This window comes from Helianthus annuus, chromosome 11 (genome assembly GCF_002127325.2).
Source record: "Helianthus annuus cultivar XRQ/B chromosome 11, HanXRQr2.0-SUNRISE, whole genome shotgun sequence".
Classification (NCBI taxonomy): domain Eukaryota; kingdom Viridiplantae; phylum Streptophyta; class Magnoliopsida; order Asterales; family Asteraceae; genus Helianthus; species Helianthus annuus.
In genome coordinates this window covers 31,891,226-31,912,597 of record NC_035443.2, presented here as the reverse complement: position 1 = coordinate 31,912,597, position 21,372 = coordinate 31,891,226, and the positions used below count along the sequence as shown (strand labels likewise).

The 21,372-nt window shown below is 39.7% G+C and overlaps 1 long non-coding RNA gene across 5 annotated transcripts; it reads right to left on the bottom strand.

Moving 5' to 3' along the window:
- Positions 1–8,805: 8,805 nt before the first annotated feature.
- LOC110889967 lies at positions 8,806–19,355 on the bottom strand. 5 transcript variants are annotated; one of them, XR_002564093.1, is made up of 8 exons: positions 18,891–19,355; positions 18,368–18,567; positions 18,121–18,252; positions 17,969–18,032; positions 17,737–17,876; positions 17,177–17,274; positions 16,895–16,996; positions 8,806–9,221 (listed from the first exon to the last, which is right to left on the bottom strand). It is a non-coding gene; the product is annotated as an uncharacterized LOC110889967 (long non-coding RNA). The 5 variants fall into 5 exon arrangements; XR_002564091.1 differs by lacking the exon at positions 8,806–9,221 and adding an exon at positions 16,224–16,518; XR_002564092.1 differs by lacking the exon at positions 8,806–9,221 and adding an exon at positions 16,224–16,393.
- Between the last annotated feature and the right edge of the window lie 2,017 nt (positions 19,356–21,372).

The following is a 21,372-nucleotide window of genomic DNA, read 5'->3' as shown; positions in this document are numbered from 1 at the left end:
TTCTGCTTGGTAGTCACTAATGACTATTCAAGATTTTCATGGGTTGCTTTCATGGTCCACAAGAGCGAAACTCCAGAAATTCTAAAGAATTTGATCACCTTGTTGGAAAATCTTTATAATCTAAAGGTGAGGCGAATTCGAAGCGACAACGGAACCGAGTTCAAAAACAGGGTTATGGATGAATTTTGCACTGCAAAAGGAATCCTTCATGAATACAGCACTCGGTACACGCCACAACAAAACGGAGTCGCTGAAAGAAAGAACAGAACCTTAATTGAGACTGCAAGAACCATGTTGGTTGAGTCTCAGCTTCCAGTTTGATTCTGGACTGAAGCTGTTGCCTCGGCTTGCTACACGTTAAACAGGGTTCTCACAGTGAAAAGACATGGCAAAACGTGCTTCGAACTCCTACACAAGAAGACTCCTGACTTGGAATATCTAGAACCTTTTGGTGCACCATGTACCATGATTGAGCCTGACGGGAAGTTTGGTGCCAAAGCTATCGAAGGTTACTTCCTTGGGTATGCTACTCCTAATTTGCGAGTATGGAACCTGACTACCAAGAAGATTGAAGAGTGGGGTGAAGTAAAAGTTCAAAGATATTCTAATCCACCGAAGCCTTCTGGAGATCCATGGATGTTCGATTATGATGGTCTTTTCGACTCATTCAATCTGCCGACATTTGATGATGACAATGCAATTGCTCAAATGTTGTCTGAAAGCGAGAATGCGACTGGCTCTCAGTTAGTTCGCCCAATCATTGTTGACTCACAAGCATCTTCTTCTGTCAACAATCTCGTTTCAAATGAGGTGTTTAATGATGCTGTCGACTACAATTTGTCATCGGAAGATGAGGAGTATGTTGATGCAAATGATGGTGAAGCACCGAGTCCGGTTCAAGGTACTTCAGAAGCAACGGATCCAGTGTCTGCGCCAATTATCCAAGAAGAAAATGCATCATCTTCTACAACTCAACAGCTTCAGAATGATATCGGGAATTTAAATATCAATAACTTGAGGACCAATGTTGAAATTCCTCCAGTTCCTGAAACCCGAATTCATAACATTCATCCTCAGCAGAATATTATAGGTGATGTTCTCAGTGGTGTAAGGACAAGGAATCAAATCAGAAATAACGAAAATGCTGGCTTGTATGCTGAGATACGAGAATCGGGACAACAAAATGATTGGTCTTTCGCCTGCTATGTTAGCCAAGAAGAGCCTAGATCTTGGAAGGAGGCATTGAAAGATGATTCCTGGGTGGAAGCAATGCAGGAAGAACTGCAACAATTCCAGAAGCTAGGTGTCTGGAAACTCGTAGAGAAACCTGCTGGTTACAAGAAGATTGGTACCCGTTGGGTGTTTAAATGCAAAAAGGATGACCGCGGAGTTGTTATCCGGAACAAAGCACGTTTAGTCGTTCAAGGTTTTCGTCAGATTGAAGGGATCGACTACAACGAAGTGTATGCACATGTTGCACGTCTGGAAGCAATTCGGATCTTTCTGGCTTATGCCTCATTCAAAGGATTCAAGGTTTACCAGATGGACGTCAAAAGTGCATTCTTACATGGTGTGGTTGAAGAAGAAGTGTACGTCGAACAGCCTCCAGGTTTTGAAGATCCTATTCATCCCGATCGGGTTTGGTTGCTCAACAAAGCTCTCTATGGTCTTCATCAAGCACCGCGAGCTTGGTATGCAACCTTATCTAATTACTTGCTGGAGAACGGTTTTCGAAGGGGTCTTATCGACTGTACTCTTTTCATCAAAGAACAAGATGGAGATCTTCTTCTGGTACAGGTATATGTCGATGATATTATTTTTGGTTCTACTAATGATGTCTTGTGTAGGAATTTCGAGCGCATTATGCAGGATAAATTCGAGATGAGTGCTATGGGGGAAATGACCTTCTTTTTGGGCCTACAAGTACAACAAACGGAGTCTGGGATATTCATTCATCAGACTAAATATGTTGGCGACATCTTGAGTCGGTTCCAGATGTCTGATGCAACGCCCATTGGTACCCCATTGCCACAAAATCACAGAATTACTCCAGACTTGAAGGGTGAAGCTGTTAACCCCTCATATTACCGCGCAATGATCGGATCTCTTATGTACCTCACAGCATCAAGGCCAGATATAATGTACCCAACGTGCCTGCTTGCCAGATATCAAGTTAACCCGAAGGCCTCACATCTTGCAGCTGTAAAAAGGATTTTTCGTTATTTGAAGGGTTGTCCTGACACCGGTCTATGGTACCCTAGGGATAATAACTTTGACTTGATCGCTTTCAGTGATTTTGATTTTGGCGGATGCAAAATCGACGGCAAATCCACAACGGCTGGATGTCAGTTTTTAGGAAATCGCCTAGTCACTTGGCAGTGCAAGAAGCAGACATGTGTGGCTACGTCTACATGTGAAGCGGAATACGTTGCTGCGTCTAGTTGCTGCTCCCAGGTTCTATGGATCCAACAACAGATGCGGGACTACGGTTTTGAATTCCTAACTACTCCTATTTACGTTGATAATTCTGCTGCATTACAGATCACTAGAAATCCTGTGCAGCACTCAAAGACCAAACACATCGATATCAAATATCACTTCGTACGTGATTGCTTTGATAAAAGGCTAATCGATGTTGTTAAGGTCCACACCGATGACCAACGTGCCGACCTATTTACCAAAGCGTTTGACAAATCAAGATTTGACTTTTTATTATTGGTAAACGGCATTAAGGTCAAGCAAGAGTAAACCAACATCGGAAAATCATTTTTGTAAATACCTTTGTGTTTTAAATTTGTCTTAGTTTATTGATTTTAGGGGGAGTAAATCCAAAATCTGAAAATCCAAAAACATCAAAAAATTTCAAAAACACAAAAACAATAGAAAAACAAAAATGAGTTTCCTGGCGAGCAAAAGAGAAAATGATAGTACATCAGTGGTCTATCCAAACCTCTTTAAACCTTAAATGAAAAACGATAAGCAGCTCTATATAAGATGTATCGGTAGGCTCACAATCATTTTAAAGTGTGCAGGGTGATATAAATCTTAAATCGACTGAAGACCAGGTGGGAACCATTCATTGGCATATGGTCTTAGTACCGAAATTTCGTTTGAGAGATTGCCGAGGTTCTGAGATATTCGGTCTTTATGCTGCTTATCATCTGGGTATCATGGTTGTATCTTTTACCGAAAAATAACGGGGACGCAAGTCTAGATCTTCCATGATACTATACATACTGCATTCGACCTCAATAAGTGATAAACAATCACATGTCCAAACAAATAAGTGATAAAATATCACATTTATCCGGGAGTCAAGTTCGTCTCTCTGCTGTACGGAAGTACTGACCTGTTCACGGACTTGCTCCTGTGCCCTCATGCATATGAAAATCAAGTTCCTCATCAATAAGTGATTCTATCACATAGGGCTTGTTTTCAAATCAAAACAAGTGAGAATCTCACATCATATACGGTCAAACAAATGATAATCGGTATACTCACTGGTAAGATGAATCCTCGTGCATACCTTGATACGGGAATGTGTCGTGATGTGGATGAACACCGGTCGGTAAGTATAAATCATACCTCAACGTATCCCCTCGCCATGATTACATCTGATAAGTTGAGCTTATGTGGACAACAATACCGATAATTGTTATAGGATGCTTATCTTAATGTTAACTAACTGAACAAAGAGAGTGTTTTGGCCTGACCGTGCACTGATATGATTCTCTTACCCTCGAAACTCGCAAAAAGAATGTCTGTATATATTTATTTACTGCTTTCAGTCTTTACATTTAAAAAAAAAAATTCAAAAATACCAAAAAGATTTTAGGTGTGTTTTAATATAAACTTTATAAAAGTCAAAAAGATTTTATTTCTATTTTATTTTCGATCGTACGATGTTGGAACTCGAGTCTTCGTTGCCTGAAACCTGAACGAAAACCGAATTGACTAAATCTTCATAAACGGTCGAAATTTGCAAGTTTTGAAAGTTAGAAACTAAAACTGACAAATTTACTAAACTTTCAAACTGTCGGACGGTGTTTGATTGTGACATGGTCATTCGTGTGTCATTTGTTTATATAAACTATATTCCAAGCAGTTGTTCTCATTACGCGTTTAGATTTCTTGCATGTGCAGATTCTAAAGGCAAGGAGAACATGGTCGATGACAAGCTTCGGAATGAAGACACGACGTGAAGGCCCTCAAAAGATGAAAATGATCGAGTTGCCGCTGACCATCATCAACACCACAAGGATCTCAAGCTATAAGGATCAAGTCTTTCACGAGCATAACTCAAGGGGGAGCTTATGTTAAGGGGGAGTTTGTCAACACACTTCCTACATGAAACGGGGAGTTTGTTGATACACTTTCTGCTTTCAAGACATGAAGACTTTGAAGATCCTCCGACATTGAAGACTTGAAAGGACGTCAGAGACTTGAAGACACGAAGATCAAGACAAAGCTACAGTCAAGGGGGAGTTTGTTGGTGCACTTGTGTCTGTACTTTGTCTGTATTTTGTCATGATACAAAACGATGTCTTTTGTTAGTCTGGGTTACGTCTTAGGTTTGTTAATATGTGTGTTTGATGTAAGTTTGACCAAGTCAACCATCCTCCTGGTTTGACTTGGCCAAACAGTTAGAACATGGTTGTAACATGTTTGTGTCGAAGGATGAGTCATTGAAGGATTGTTTAGATCCTTCGATGAGCTCGAAAGATAAACCTTCGATGGATGTTGATGGACCTCGAAGGATATCATCCTTCGAGGTATATGTGGATCCTTCGATAGGTTTCAGATCGATAGATGATCCTTCGATCAGTCTATCTGATCCTTCCACCAGGCGAGCTGTGATGGGTATATATACTCATGTAATGTGTTCACTTCAGAGTGTGAGAGAGAGTGTGACTGAACTTAGTCTTGTAGAGAGCGTATTTTCAGTTTGGTCAAGGGCTGTAACCGTGTCCACTGAAATACAAGAGAAAACTTTGATATCTCGTGTGTCTACCTTTCTCTTTGTAGCTTGTGTTCTCATATAAACTACCGGTTTGCATTCTAGCTTGGATTCCGCACTTGCTAGTGTGTTAAACATAACAAGGATAAGGTTTAACCTCAACCTCCGGGGGACCTACAGCTTTCTGCCTTTTGGGAGATCTACCAAGACCCAAGTGTTATTTCTATACAAAGCTTCCATCTCATTATTCATAGCTTCTACCCACTTATCATCACTAGAAGCTTCACTATAACAGGTTGGTTCTAAAGTTTTATTTAAAGAAGCAACAAAGCATTTGTTCTCATATGACAAGTTAGCATAGTTAATGACCTTTTCTATACCATATCTAACTTTACCCTCAACAACAAAATCATCAAATCTTTTAGGCATAGAAGTATTCCTGGAAGACTTCCTAACATCTACATTGCCCTCAGATTGGATAGGATCAACATCTGATCTCATGGTGTCCTCTGCCCTCTCATTTGAACCCTGTCTACTACTGCTCACCTGTTCAGTGTGTTGAGCCACCTCAACTCCTGAATCAGGGGCTGATGTAGAGGGAAACAATGGTTGCTGATCATCACCATGAAGATCTTGTGCACCATTAGTACCCTTTTCATCATTGGGCATGTTAGAAACTTCAGGTATACCAACATCAAAGAAATTTGCATGATTCAGTTGTTTATCAACCACATACTCTTGATTATCAAAGACTTTAATTTTAAAAGGATATACACTCTCATAGAATTTTACATCTCTTGAGAAAAAAATCTTTTTACTGTCCAAACTCCACAACTTATACCCCTTTTTAAAGCTTGAATAACCAAGAAACACACATTTTTCAGCATTATATAAAAACTTATCAGAATCATGCAAAATTGTACTAAAACATAAGCACCCAAAGTTTCTAAGATGTGACAATGAGGGTTTAAATTCAAACATCATCTCAAAGGGACTCTTACCATTCAACACATAAGAAGGCAACCTGTTAATAAGATAAACAGCAGTCAACACACAATCTGACCAAAATCTTAAAGGTAGGCCAGCCTGAAACATCAAGGCTCTAGCAGTATTCAACAAATGCCTATGTTTCCTTTCAACCACACCATTTTGTTGTGGTGTATAGGAACATGAGGTTTGATGTAAAATTCCCTTAGTTTTACAAAAGTTATCCATTTGATTATTAACAAATTCTGTTCCATTATCACTTCTTATAGCCTTAATTTTCCTTTTAAACTGAGTTAATACAAGTTCATAAAACATTTTAAAATTTTCAAAAACTTCACTTTTGCTAGACATGAAATAACACCATACAGCTCTAGAAAAATCATCAACCACAGTTAAAAAATATTTATAACCATCATAACTTGTTACCCTATAAGGACCCCATACATCTAAATGTATGAGATCCCCAACAGATTTTGACTTGTGTTCACTCAAAGGAAAAGGTACCCTAACTTGCTTAGCCCTATGACAAACATCACAGGGATCATGTTCACTTGACTGAATTTTAAGCCTTTCTTTTAATACTGCTAAAACCTGGTCTGAAGGGTGACCCAATCTACTATGCCAAGTAAAAGTCTTTACAGAACTATTAAAGCAAGCATTAATCAAATTACCAGAATTGCCTACAAAATACAGACCACAATCTTCACTACCACTCATCAGGATTCTCTTTGAACTGGAATCCTGAAACACACAACTTGTTTCATTAAACACAACATTCACATTGTTATCTTTAGACAACCTATACACAGACAACAAGTTAACACTATATCCCGGAACATAGAAAACATCTTTTAAAATTATCTCATCGGTTAACTTTAAATCACCTATCTTTAAAACCTTAACACTTGTTCCATTAGGATGACCAACAGTGATATTAAACTCAGACACATCAACAACATTCATCAAGTTCTTATCAGTTCTAACCATATGTTGACTAGCTCCAGAGTCAACAATCCACCCATTCATACTAAAACTGACAGAACTAGAACAACTAACAAAATTAGACACATCGAAATCCTCACCTCCTACATTCTGGTTCTGAGCATCTGATCCAACTTTTTCCCCTACTAAACTCAACAATTTAGCAATCTGCTCAGAAGTAAAAGGTAAACTAGAATTCCCAATAGAAGAAGATGCACCATTTACAGAATTAGTTTTATTATTATTATTAGCTAAGTTTACTTTATTTGACTGACTTGAACTATTACCCCTTCTTCTGAACCCAGGAGGATACCCAATAATCTCAAAGCATCTATCAACAGTATGCCCTAGCATGTTACAGTGTGTACACTTCAAAGTAGAATTAGAACCTCTATTATTTTTCTTTCTTTGATCAAACACCTGATTTGTCTTAGAAACAAAAGACACACTCTGAGTTTTTGACCCACTACTAGACAACCTGTGTGACTCTTCTCTAGAAATTATAGAGAAAGCCACTTTTACAGTGGGTAATGGTTCCCTTGTTAATAGATTTGTTCTAACTGACTGATACACATCATCCAGTCCCATTAAAAACTGCATCAATTTTATTAAGGTTAAAAAAGCATTATAATCCTTTGCAGCTTGACAAGAACATGTTGGCAGATGAAGCATTGCATCAAACTGCTTCCACATTGTTGTAAGCTTATTATAATATTCAGCAACAGATGAACCATTTTGAGAAACACGATTAATTTTCTTATACAAATAATAAAAAATTGAACCATCCACTCTGTAAAAAGACTCTTTGAGGTCAGTCCAAACCTCAGACGCTAGCTTAGAAAAAACCTGACCTAAGAAAAGTTCCTCAGAAACAGAATTCAACAACCAAGTAAGAACCACAGAATTGCACCTGTCCCACTGACTAGCCAACACAGCATCACTCTCAGAACGCACACATTTACCATCAATAAAACCATGTTTATTTTTGGCTTCTAATGCCAACTTCATAGCACTAGACCATACAGAATAATTTTCTGTACCTTTTAATTTCACACTAACAATAGTCAAAGCACTAGAATCACTCGGATGCAAATACAAAGGATCACCTATATCAAGCTTACTAATTAATGTCTGAGATGAACTACTAGTATCACCAGTATCACCCATTTTTAACCAACAGATAGAACAATATCACAACAAACAAGAACAGATCAAGAGAGTTATCAAAAAGATAACAGATATGAAACAAGCAAACAATGACACACACAACAAAAGGCGAAACTGAGTCAGTGTCAAGATTCTAGGTTCATCACTCACAGGTGCCTGGACATGTCTTAACTCAGAAGCCACAACCAATGACCAGAAGCAAACACAACACACAAAGAAACAGATAATACAAAACAAGAATAGCAATCAAAAGTGCCGGTCCTCACTACCCCGACTTCAACTAATCAACAACAACAAAAAACTAAAGATAGAATGAAACGATCTTACAGGTTTTGCGATCCAAGCAAGTATGATTCTGTAACCTTCTAGGGTTACAGATCATACAGAAAAAGCAAATATCAAGAAAAATACTGGTCAGTTTGCTTTGAAATCTTCTAGGATTTCAAAGACCAACACAGCCTTCGATCAACAAGATCCAGACGATCTACGCCTTTAACCAAGCACCTTGTACACTTTGGAACACCAGAAACCAACAGATCTGAAGGGCACACTTCCCAAGATCTTCTCTCTCCTTTGATAACCGGAGAAAAAAACCTAAAAGAAACCCTAACACACAGCGGAACAACAAAAATCAGTAGACAAGAGCTAGATCTAGCTCTGATACCATGTAAAAATGGTATGATAATCAAACAAACTCAAGAACAACAAGGAAATAGCGACAAAACGGTGACAAAACTTTTATTATTTACCCAAACCAGAAAAACACCCACCAGAAACCCTAGATCTCACCAATAGTGAGATCTTTAACAAATACAAGAAAGAATATGATCAACTGATGAATATCAGTTGATCTATACAGAACAATACAACAGGATCTCACACGAGATCAAACAATAAACCAGAGATCACAAACGATCTGTAACAAAAGCTCAAACCCTAATCGCCTGAGTGTCTGATGAGAGAGAGAGAGAGAAGATGCCAAAGATGCTTCCGGAACAACTGATCTCTACAACTGTTGAACTTGCTTTTATATCCAGCCAAAAGCAATCTTTCACCTTAACCCTTCAAGTTTTAACCATATACCACTTTAACACTAAATGTTACACTTATACCCCTTGAACAATATAACCTGCACATAACTTTCCCATAAGTTGTTACACGGTTAAAACAGTCCAAACAACAATATCAACTGCACAATGTAGCAACATGAATTAACATATTGCCATAACTTATTTTAACAACTAGGGATGAGCAATTCGTTCTACCGGTACCGGTACCGAATTTACCGAACCGGGTTCTTTTTCGGTACCGATTCGGTACCGACTTTTAGCATTTTCGGTACCGGTATTTACCGGTTTTTACCCTCAAGTACTGGTACCGGTACCGAACCAAGTATATTCGGTACCGGTACCCACTTTTGAGGAGTTTCGGTACCGGACAGTACCGAGCTCATCCCTACCACGGACTTAGGCACTTTTTCTTTTTTTCGGGGGCGGGGGGGGGGAGGTGTTTAAATTCCAGGTCTACGGACCTATGGGTGTCATGCCTTCTAGTGACGGCTTACTACCAAGTCTACCAACAAATTTGGGCACTTGTCTCCATACATATATATGTTCTAATTCTAGGTCTCAGGACTTAAGGCCTTCATCTACGTAGGGATGAGCTCGGTACCGTACGGTACCGAACCAGTACCGGTACCGAAAGAACCGGTACCGAATATCCTCAAAATTGGGTACCGGTACCGAATATACCCGGTTCGGTACGGTTCGATATCGGTACGGTACCGGTATTTGAGGGAAAAAACGGTAAATACCGGTACCGACAATGCTAAAAGTCGGTATCGAATCTGTACCGAAAAAGTATCCGGTTCGGTAAATTCGGTACCGGGAACGAATTGCTCATCCCTATATCTACGTACAAAAGTTTATTTACTTTGAAACATCGTCGCACAAATGACAAATCCCGGATCATATATGTTTCATCTAGACTGTAAAGAAACACAAATAAATGTCAGAGAGACAAAAGGTCATCTAATCTTGTTTGTGTATCATATTTTTACTTAAGACATTAATTATTTGTGTAGGATTTTCATTGCCGCCAGCGAATGGTTTGAATCTGGCATAATGTAGCTAGCACTATGTCATACTTGACGGTGCCTTGCATAGTAGTATACCTACTACTAGAAAACCGTCTCCTTTGTGACAGCCAAATTTATAGTAAATTTATAGAAAATTGCTCTTACCTACATTTTCGGGACCGGTTCGGGTACCCGACCAGTCTAGAGGGCTTCAACCAACACCAATAAACTTATTTGTTGGGGTCTTCTCACCTCCCTTCTTCCTCCAACGGAATTATCTCTATATCTCACCATACGCTAATGTACACTTGGTCACTACTTATATACATGTTATAATGGCACTTCATACTTGTCATATATATGTGATGGACTTGAGCAGAAAAGAGTGGTCCCCATGGCTTTGAGATCCTTCCTAAGAATATGGCGTATGGGGCTTGGGTTGGGGCGTGGCCCTTGGGGCTTGGGTTTCAAGCCGGCCGTGGGGCGGGGGAAGCGAGCTGACATGGCGGGCTGTGAATGGCCAAACCAAAATAGTCGTTGGGCTAGCCGTTGGCCGTTTTAGAAAAAAAATTATTTTTTCACTATAAAACTCATATTTTTCTTCCATTTTTTACCACATTCAACCACATCTTCTATAATCATCTTCAATTCTCCTTCTACAAAACGAAAAAAATGCATCCTTATAACCGTGCTTATGACCCGAACAACCCGTATGCATTCCAAGAAAATAATCCTAGCCCACCACCCAATCGTCCAATGCCTCGTCCATTTTTCATACACTCTACTATGCCCGTTCAAGCGAGTTATGCATCGTATATCGGGAATCGTGTGTTTACTAACTTCCCACACACCGACGATTCGATACCTACCCCGTTTACACAATCGCCCATCAACCTTTCACCAACCTCCATCGACCTTTCACAAACCGAAACCATCCCCGAAACTCAACCACCCAACGATGCTCCTTCCGCACCGAAACCCATCAAAAAGAGAAGGCATAAGAAAAAACCGAGCCAGATAAAGCACTTGAAACCGTCAAACGAAAACAACAAAAATGGGTCGTTGCTGAAGAAGTTGCATTGGCGAGAGCTTGGTGTCAACAATCTCAACATCCAAGTTTAGGTATTCTTAAACTTTGTTTTTATTAATGGTTATTTTTTATATAACTTTGTAATATATTAAATTTTGTTTTTATTAAAATAGAAAATTCTCAATATCGAACCGCCCTGTGGGAAGCGGTTAGTAGAGTATTCCATGAAGAATTGGGAAGAGAGGCTTATCGTGAAAACGATAGCTTATCCTCGAAGTGGAGCGAGATTAGCGGGCAATTTACAAAATATAGTGGTTTTTTAAATAAAGCAAAGCAAAACCCAAAAAGTGGTGAAACCGAAGCCGACATTGTGACAAATGCGTTGGTCATGTTCAAATCAAATGTGGGGACCGACTTCCGTTTCATTCATTGTTGGGAGATTTGTAAGTTCCATCCAAAGTGGGCGAATATACCCATTGGTAGCGAAAGTAACTCGTCTTCCAAAAGGTCAAGGGCCTCGTCCCAAGCCCAATCTGATGCACGAGATCAAGAGTTTGAAGACCTTTTGGATGATTCGCCAAGCCCAAACCGGTCTGAGTATGGAAGAGATGTCGCAAAAAGGCGTGCACAAAAATCAAGATCTGGTACAGCATCGCCTTCAGCTGGGAGTTCGGGCTCGCGTAAGGGAATATACAACGATCAGTTGGATGACATTTCATGCAAGTTGGATACATTCAACGTATTCCAACAACAAAGGGCCGAAATACAAAGGAGCAAAGAAGCTAGAGATGCCGCTAGAGATGCCCAGAAACAAAGGCGGGATGATTTGAAATTTCTATCCCAGCCCATTGATCACCTAGAGGGTGACGAGTCACAACTAGTATTGGGTTTGAGAGAAGAGATAAAAAACAAATATAAACGTTAGGGATTTTTTTTTTTGTAATTTTCTTTATTTAAAATATTAAAAAAATTAAATTTGTTGTTTTAAAAAATATTCAAGTAGCCCAGCGGGTCAGCCCAGCGAAGCCCACCAAACCCACGCCCCAAACCCCCGCCCCACCATACCGTGTTGAATGTGGGTCAGCCTATGTCTTCCCCACAAGCTACGTGTCAACTCATGCCCCAACCCAAGCCCAACCCCCGCCCCACCATACCCCACGGTCTAACAAGTTGCCAATACAGCCACCGAGTTGACTTTGAACCAAAGGAGCTACACTGGTCCATATAACCACTTAAAAAATCCGTGTAGCAACTAGGTGGCATATCTGAAGGGGTATAGTCCCGGATCTCGCGTCAGCACGACTGCGAGTGACCATTACCCTTATCAAACACCCCCACCAGCAATAACTTATCTGTGTCCGTGTGGGCATGCGCGAACACAGATGTCGAATCCAATCTGTCAAAAGATGGGAAAATAAAGATAGGCATAAGCGATGCGGCCTGGCACCGCATCCTATGAATATCTCCTTACATGGTGTATGAAAATGGGTGTACGCATAGCGATGCGGCCTTGCACCGCATCCTGTGAACGTTTTCATCAATACAAGGGATCTGGACAACAGCAACAGTCACCCCAAGTGGCGATGCGGCCTGGCACCGCATCCCACAAACTTAGCCAGAGTGATAACGCGGAAACAACAGTATTTACCGCAGTCAGCGGTGCGGCACGACACCGCATGCTGCCCACGAGGCAAGTGGGACTGACATCACAGAGCAAGTGGCACCAATGACAGTCGCCTATCAACCCATACGTAAGCAACAGACTGACACCGCAGTAGGACGTGGCTTCACCTCCACAGCCGACAAGCCTGACACACCTGTATAAGGGCGGCGTGTCATCAGTCTGACAACTCAACCACCCTCCTTCACTCCTCGGCTCTAAATACCCATCCCAAACCAGGTTTGAGGTATCGCTTCTCAACTCCCTCACAACTACTACTATCACACACTTTGCTTCTCAAGCAAATTACTAATTCTCACGCCGGAGAGTGGTAACAAGAAGCACCCCCCACCTCATCCTCCTTGTTACGAGTCACAGTGTGTTTTCTTTGTGCAAGAGACAGCCCAGTTGACGGTTAAGCCACCGATCCTCGGAAAGAAGGGATTAACCCTATTTGACGAGACCAGTGAATTAATCTCTCTTGGTTAATCACTGTTTCATCATTGGCGCCCACCGTGGGGATAAATCAATATCCGCATGAACCCACGAGCACACGTGGAATATGCAGAGATGACACACACGAGCCCGTACAGGTGTGTCAGATACTCAGAACCAGCGTTGTTCTTTGGACTGTGAAAACCGCTTCTCAGGAACAACAAAACTGCATCCCCTTGAAGTTCTTCAAGCTTCAACATCCCTCGTGTCCGGTTCACAACCGCAGAGGATACGCAAACAGCTTCTCGTTGGGGAAAAGGATAAGTATGATGAGCGGCTCATCAGCAACCCTGACTCCTGATCCTTCAAGAGCCACATCAAAGAGAATTCCTCTTTTAAAGCGAGTCTTCTGCTGCAAACCGCAGACACTCATAAGTAGATGCGGCGGAACGCAACTATGCGAACGGTAGCTACAGAAGATCCACAACTAACCATCACGCGGTTGAGCAAAGCTACTTCCAGGAAAACTGAACTGCTTTCCAACGAAGCATGAAGGAAAGTGGCTACAAAACGGATGCGGACGAGTTTCACCCAGATTCCAAAACATCTAAGATGATCTCCTTGAGCAACAAGCCAAGCAACAGTGGTAATAAGTCTGCTTATGACTTTGTTTGCCCACTTATGAGCTGGATAGAATAAACAATGGTGGGCATACACATGCCTATGACCATGTTTATTTGACCATTATCCAGATTCACATTGTTCGACCAAACACGGCCAACAATGATGAAAGTACTTCACATTGTTCGGCCAAACATAGCCAGCAATGTAAAGGAATGAGGTAACCGCAAAGGACGTGCGGTTACTTGAGAGCTAATTGGAAGAACATGAACACCCCACAAAGTAGGGATCATCATTACATGTCCAATTGCTGAACATAGAGCTTGAGCAAAAGCACTCACAGCATTGCATCAGCTACCGCAGAGGTTACAACTAGATTTGCGACCGCGGACGTCTTCCGTCACCGTCACAAAGGTTGGTTCGAAGCCTGCTGACATCTTCAGTCATGATCTCAGAGGTTGGTTCGACACACCAACAGGTGGCAACCAACCCTGATGACATCAGGAAAAGGTAGACCATACTACCAGATCAAAACCCTAGGCTGAGAATTTCGCATCAGACGAAACTTGCTCACCGGTACGGAAGAGACGTCACATGACTCTACCGGATCCCCGGCTTGATTTACTAGAAGCAGTAGCCATCTACATGGCCTAGAATCTTCTCCAAACTACGAACTACCTTCCAGACACCATAGTCCAGTACTCCTCCCACATGCAACTTGCATAAGGGAGCAACACTAGATTGGGGGGACTTGAAAGGGTATGGTCCCAGATCTCGTGTTAGCACGACCGCGAGTGACCATTACCCTTATCAAAAACCCCCACCAGCAAGAACTTATCTGTGTCCGTGCGGGCATGCGCGAACACAGATGTCGAATCCAATCTGTCAAAAGATGGGAAAATAAAGATAGGCATAAGCGATGCGGCCTGGCACCGCATCCTATGAATATCTCCTTACCTGGTGTATGAAAATGGGTGTACGCATAGCGATGCGGCCTCGCACCGCATCCTATGAACGTTTTCATCAATACAAGGGATCTGGACAACAACAAAAGTCACCACAAGTGGCGATGCGGCCTGGCACCGCTTCCCACAAACTTAGCCAGACCGAGAACGCGGAAACAATAGTAGTTATCGCAGGCAGCGGTGCGGCGCGACACCGCATCCTGCCCACGAGGCAAGTGGGACTAACATCACAGAGCAAGTGGCACCAATGACAGTCACCTGTCAGCCCATACGTAAGCAACAGACTAACACCGCAATAGGACGTGGCTTCACCTCCACAGCCGACAAGCCTGACACACCTGCATAAGGGCGGCGCGTCGTCAGTCTGACAACTCAACCACCCTCCTTCAGTCCTCGGCTATAAATACCCATCCCAAACCAGGTTTGAGGTATCGCTTCTCAACTCCCTCACGACCACTACTATCACACACTTTGCTTCTCAAGCAAATCACTGATTCTCACGCTGGAGAGTGGTAACAAGGAGCACCCCCCACCCCATCCTCCTTTTACGAGTCACGGTATGTTTTCCTTGTGCAGGAGACAGCCCAGCTGACGGTCAAGCCACCGATCCTCAGAAAGAAGGGATTAACCCTACTTGACGAGACCAGTGAATTAACCTCTCTTGGTTAACCACTGTTTCATCGCCAGTCCAGCGAAGCCCACCAAACCCACGCCCCAAACCCCCGCCCCACCATACCGTGTTGAATGTGGGTCAACCCATATCTGCCCCCCTAAGCCACGTGTCAACTCATGCCCCAACCCAAACCCAACCCCCGCCCCACCATACCCCACGGTCTAACAAGTTGCCAATACAGCCACCGAGTTGACTTTGAACCAAAGGAGCTACACTGGTCCATATAACCACTTAAAAAATCCGTGTAGCAACTAGGTGACATATCGGTGACATGTTTATCTTCCACTCAATACAATGTTTTAAGACAGAATTGTACACACTTATAGCTGGTGTGAAGCTTGAACACAAAAACGGAGAGACGCTTTACACGTTAACTGAGATCCCAAGAACTTGGTGTCGTTTGAATATTTGAATATACTGAATTAGTCGGCTGAAAGATGCTAAAGACCGGAAAAAACATATATGTTGCTACATAAAAGCGTGATCATATTGTATGGGTTCATGTTGAATAAAAAACCAAGGGAATTTTGAAAATAAAAACGTAAGTAATCAGAGAAAAACTAGAATAAAAAACTTTGCTTGTTTGTTGAGGAAAAATAAAATAGTATTCATTTTATAAAGTCCAATATTGTCTCTCAGATACGAAAATCTACTTTAGAAAATCCAACTATGTTTGCAGCGCCTTATTGAGGATAATATATTCAAAAACATAGTTTTCAATATGGACCATCTATAATTAACTTCGAACTAGTATGAACTAGTTGTATACTTGTCCGGTGGACGGGTTATTTTAATACCAGATTACCGGTTGCTGTTGCCCGAGCCAAGTGTTCTTGACAACTACTTTAACGGAATTTTTTTAATCAAAACACAATCGTAAAGAAAGAACTGAACGGATCTTCATGTGTCCCCATTTCTTAATATTGGAACTTGAATGATATCCAGGTATAGAAACATAACTTTACCTGAAATTTGTAGTTACCCAGTTTTAATAAATAAAATTATTATTAGTACTAAAAACATTAAATGTTTTTTAAGAAATATGAAACAAAGGTTATCATCGCTTTGTTGTAATCAAATCTCTAAAAAGAAAGATGAATTGAAGTTGAAGTTGCCTAGGTCAGGGAGTTAGATAGAAAACTCAAACAAAAATGACCATTTTTTTAAAAGGATTGTTTCCACGGTTCCACCCGTACCCAATTTTGCCAAAATCCAGTCCCACCCGAACCAAAATGGTTTTTTTTAACGACCTATTTTGACCCGTTCACCTGATAAAGTATTCGATGTAGAAAGTGACAAGGTTATTATTCCATACAAAAAGGGAGTAAGTGAAAGACTTACACTCTTCTCATGGAGACCATCCCTTGTAAAATCCCATTGTTTCCACCAAGAAGTCGCAGCAAAGCAATTAGTAGACCAATAGCACAGCCCTGAAAGATACAACTACAAGACAACAAAATTAATATAATAAATGTAATAGGACTTGCAGCAAAAACATCTCTTTATTTCTAACTATATGAGTGTCCCAATCATGCACTTCATCCGCACATCAGCAAAACACGACTCATTTCAAAATAATAATAACTAAAATGTTAAAATATATAATAAAAAGTTTAATAATACATGCAGTGATGATTTCCCCACAAGCCTTGACTTCAGCTAGTTTGCTACAGCATCAATGAATTTTATAGTGCTCAAATAGTGCTCGCTCCCTGCTGAACCTGAAAATTTAAGACATTTTTGTTAATAGTCAAAAGTATTTAAGAAATTTTGTTAATAGTCAAAACATTTTTTAAGTTTAATTTCAATTCAAATTCACATACCTTTGGATACATGAATAATATTTTTTAGCAAAAATAAACAATAGTTTGATCTTGACAAGTACGAAGGTATAATCATCACATATATAGAAGTTTACGGAAGTTGAGAGGTTTAAAATCACAAATATCAAACATGCAATTATAATACCAACTTCATGAATTTATAATCAGTAAGACAAAATCAATAAACATATTCGCCCAAATTAATAACATTCATTGGTAGTAACCGGGCCTACACTTTTATTTTATTTTTTTTATTTTTTTGAACGGGGGGCACTTTTATTCAATGAAAGAACTTTGTTCATTAGATAAACAATAAGTCAATAACAAATGAAAGCCAAAACACAAGCTTGAAGACATCACCAACATCTGTTGTTTTGATCAGAACATTGTCAGCATAAATTTGTCAGCAACTTTTAGCACATCAAGCACATCTGGAGAAGTTGTAACTGTCTATTTACTGCTATACATAAAGTTGAGTAGTTCCATGAAGGCACCTTCCTCTGTTCCAAACATCAAAAGGAAAAGATGAAAAGATACACACTACAGATTAAACATCATCATAGTTGTAATAAAAAAAAAACTTAGTACAAACCTGAAGCATTGATTTGCAAGGTTACAAAGCGTTGTGTTGACTCACTCATCCCGTTTGAAAAGAGCTGCATGAAGAGCTAAAGAATGACTAAAATGACTAAAAAGAACAAATTCAGAGGATTTAAAAAGTCTATTTTAACATTGAGAAATCACCTTGTGGACGAAATCTAAGGTCTTGCTTCTTGCATATGGCTACCAAAACTTTCGGTTAGAATCAGTGCCATTTTTTTGGAGATAATTCGAGCTGTCATATCCTTTAAATTTTGAGTTTCTTTTTCTATATTTCTAAAAAGCAATTGAACATATTTGAATCATTGTCATATGATAGATAATACATGACGAATATCAAAACTAATATAAAATGAAAATCATAAAATAAACGATAATAGGTGATCGATACCTGGTGTAGACTCGATCGGCGCAGTTAAAATATGGATGCCAAGAACACGATCGGAGAAATTGGGATCGTTGAAGGCAAAAGTGAAAGCAAAGTCGCAGTGGTCGCAGTAATCCTCTTCAGCAGAACAGTCATAATCCGTGACCATCTTTCTAGGGTCGAATAATTCGACCATTGTATCTTAAAGCCCTACTCTGCACAACCTAACAGCAAACAAAACCCCAAAAATCAACACCAAACCTACTCCTTTAACCCTAAAATCATCCAAAAACCAAACAACACCTTCCGAAAATCACAAGACTGAGTCGAAAAAATAATCAGCCACACTTTATCAAAATTCTACAAGATCAATCTCCATTTCAATCAAACAAAAGAAACAGATCATAGTTACACATAAAAAGATAGCAAAAACCTAAAAAAAATAAGCAATTGTATCCACCTAGCAGCTTCTTCTGGACTACTTCTAAACACAAATTGAACAACCAAAGAACGATAAACATAAACTAAATTCAAAAACATAACTCACAAGGGATTAAAATGAACAAACTCATCAGACGATGACATCGATTTGAAGCTTCTGAGGCAGTAATTTTGGAGAATTATTGCAATAAAAAATGCCTACCAGAGGGTTCTTCACTTCAGCCTTTCAAAATTATTATTCAACCATTTTGGTGAGGGGTGGAAGATGCAATGGCGTACGGAGTGTGTTGTTGTTGATCGGCGATTAGGGCATAATTAGAAAGTGTCTCCATGTGAAAATGAAAGGAAATTAGAAACATCTGCAGAAGGGCTTGAGATGAGGGTAGACGTGGGGGTTGTATATAGGGCTAGGAAGATATGAAAACTGTATGTAGTAGGTTAAAAAACCGCTCCCCCGTTGTCGTCTCTGATAACTGCCTCTACACAGGAGACATGGTCTTCAACTCCCTGAACTGCTACAAAGGTTTCAAATTTCAAATAGAGCGTGGGAGCTTCCAATGATTTCGGATGAGAGCGGTCAAACTAAAACTGAAACAAACCTCTCCGGGTTTTTCTGAATTATAATGGTCAGGATTTAATCTCATCTTGATCTAAGGGCTCAGATTGTTTCTTGTTCCCATTGACTTTAATAGGAACATAAGAACAGATAATTTGAAGACTTTATATTAAATAAATGTATAAAGACATAATAATATATATTACCAACCTATATGATCGAATTAGTATGAATTTGAAGACATATGATTTATACTTTATATTAAATAAATGTATGAAAAACATAATAATATATATTACCAACCTATATGATATATACAGAAACATTAAACACTTGAAATATACAACATTACACAACGTATATGAACAAAGATTGTTGCTAGTCTTGTTCATTCTAAGCTAAAAAGTGGTTTCCTCTTAACACATCTCACTTGGTATTGTTAGTGTTGTGTTGTAACCCGGCGGTCTTCCTACGGATAGTAATAATTAATACATTAAAAAATAACATATATTTTTATAAATAAGAAAACTTTATATTTTAATATCAGTAATTTCATTTTATTATGAGTATTTTTTATGATAAATTGGATTTTTACGCATTTCCTACGGATGATTAAAATTAAAACGGATTCTGTAGGAATTCCGTCGGATATTGCCGACACTCTTCCTACGAATTTCCGACTAATGGTTAAAATGAAAACAGATTTCGTCAGAGACCTGTCGGAATTTTCCGACACTTCTCCTACGGAAACCAATTTGTCGTTTTTTTGTCGATTTTTTTATAACAAAACTAAGACGCTTTCTTATAAATCGGAATTTCGTAGGAAATGTGTCGGCATTTTCATTTGTAGGAAATTTTGGTAGGAATGATAGCAGTTTTCTAGTAGTGCCAACTATTTTAACGGTGTTTATCGTTGCCAGTCTTGTTTTATCTATGGTTCGGGTCTACGGGCCTATGTTAGTTGGATCATTATTGTGTAATGAGTTGGCATTTGTTGATGGTTTGTATTCGTTGTTGTGCATTCGTTTCTTCTATGGACTGGGTCAGGTTGGATTGATGTTGGTTAACTGAGTTTTGGGTTGAGGTTGACAAATTCTGTTGGACTAAATTCGAAAAAGATGTGGTGAACAATACTGGCAAAAAAATGGGCCTCGATTTTTCATTTACGGTTCAAATGTGCACAATGTTATAATTTATGCATGTCCTTCACCATTCTTTATTTTTTTATTGATTTCTGACATCCTTATTCGTTAACACAAGAATCAAGATCCGGCTGGGTTGGATGGGTGTGACTACCAGACAGACTGGCTCTAGTGATTGATGGTTTCAGTCAATTATTTTTATACTTCATACTCTAGTAGTTCGTCATTGATTCAAATTTGCCGTTAAAAAAATTTATACTTAAGTTTACGCTAAAGCTATTACATTGATTAGAAAGATGTTTATACATATACTATATAGACACACCTAACTACATATCTCATAAAAGACAAATAAATAAATAAATAAATAAATAAATAATAAAGGTCAAGTGATTTGTTTTCCAAGTTAGAAGAGCCACTTAATGTATTAGACCACAAAAACCTTACAATGAGTAGAATCTATAAATTTTAAACCGACTTACTTTTTTTTTCAACGGCAAATCTTTATCTAAATTCGTTTTTGACGGGACTCGAACCCTTAACTTTAAGGGAAGCAACACCTTAACTACAATAATTTTATCATTTGAACACGATCCCCCACCCTTAAGTGACAGACTTGCTTCGACTCCTATGGTTTATAAATAAACTACCCAAATCTAGTAGTTATTCTTTACTTTAAATAGAACATTCAGTGAGTAATTAATTCAAGAGATAGATGTTGGCCCAGGCCTCCAATCATTTTTTTTTTGAACGGCCAACGAATCCTCCAAATGGGCTACTGGCGAAATTCACCACATCGGGATACACTCGCCTTCCGAACCGGGGAAAACCCTCACCTAGGGCCGAAGCCCGTGAACACTCGCCCGAAGGCACGACAGTGCGGTGAGGTA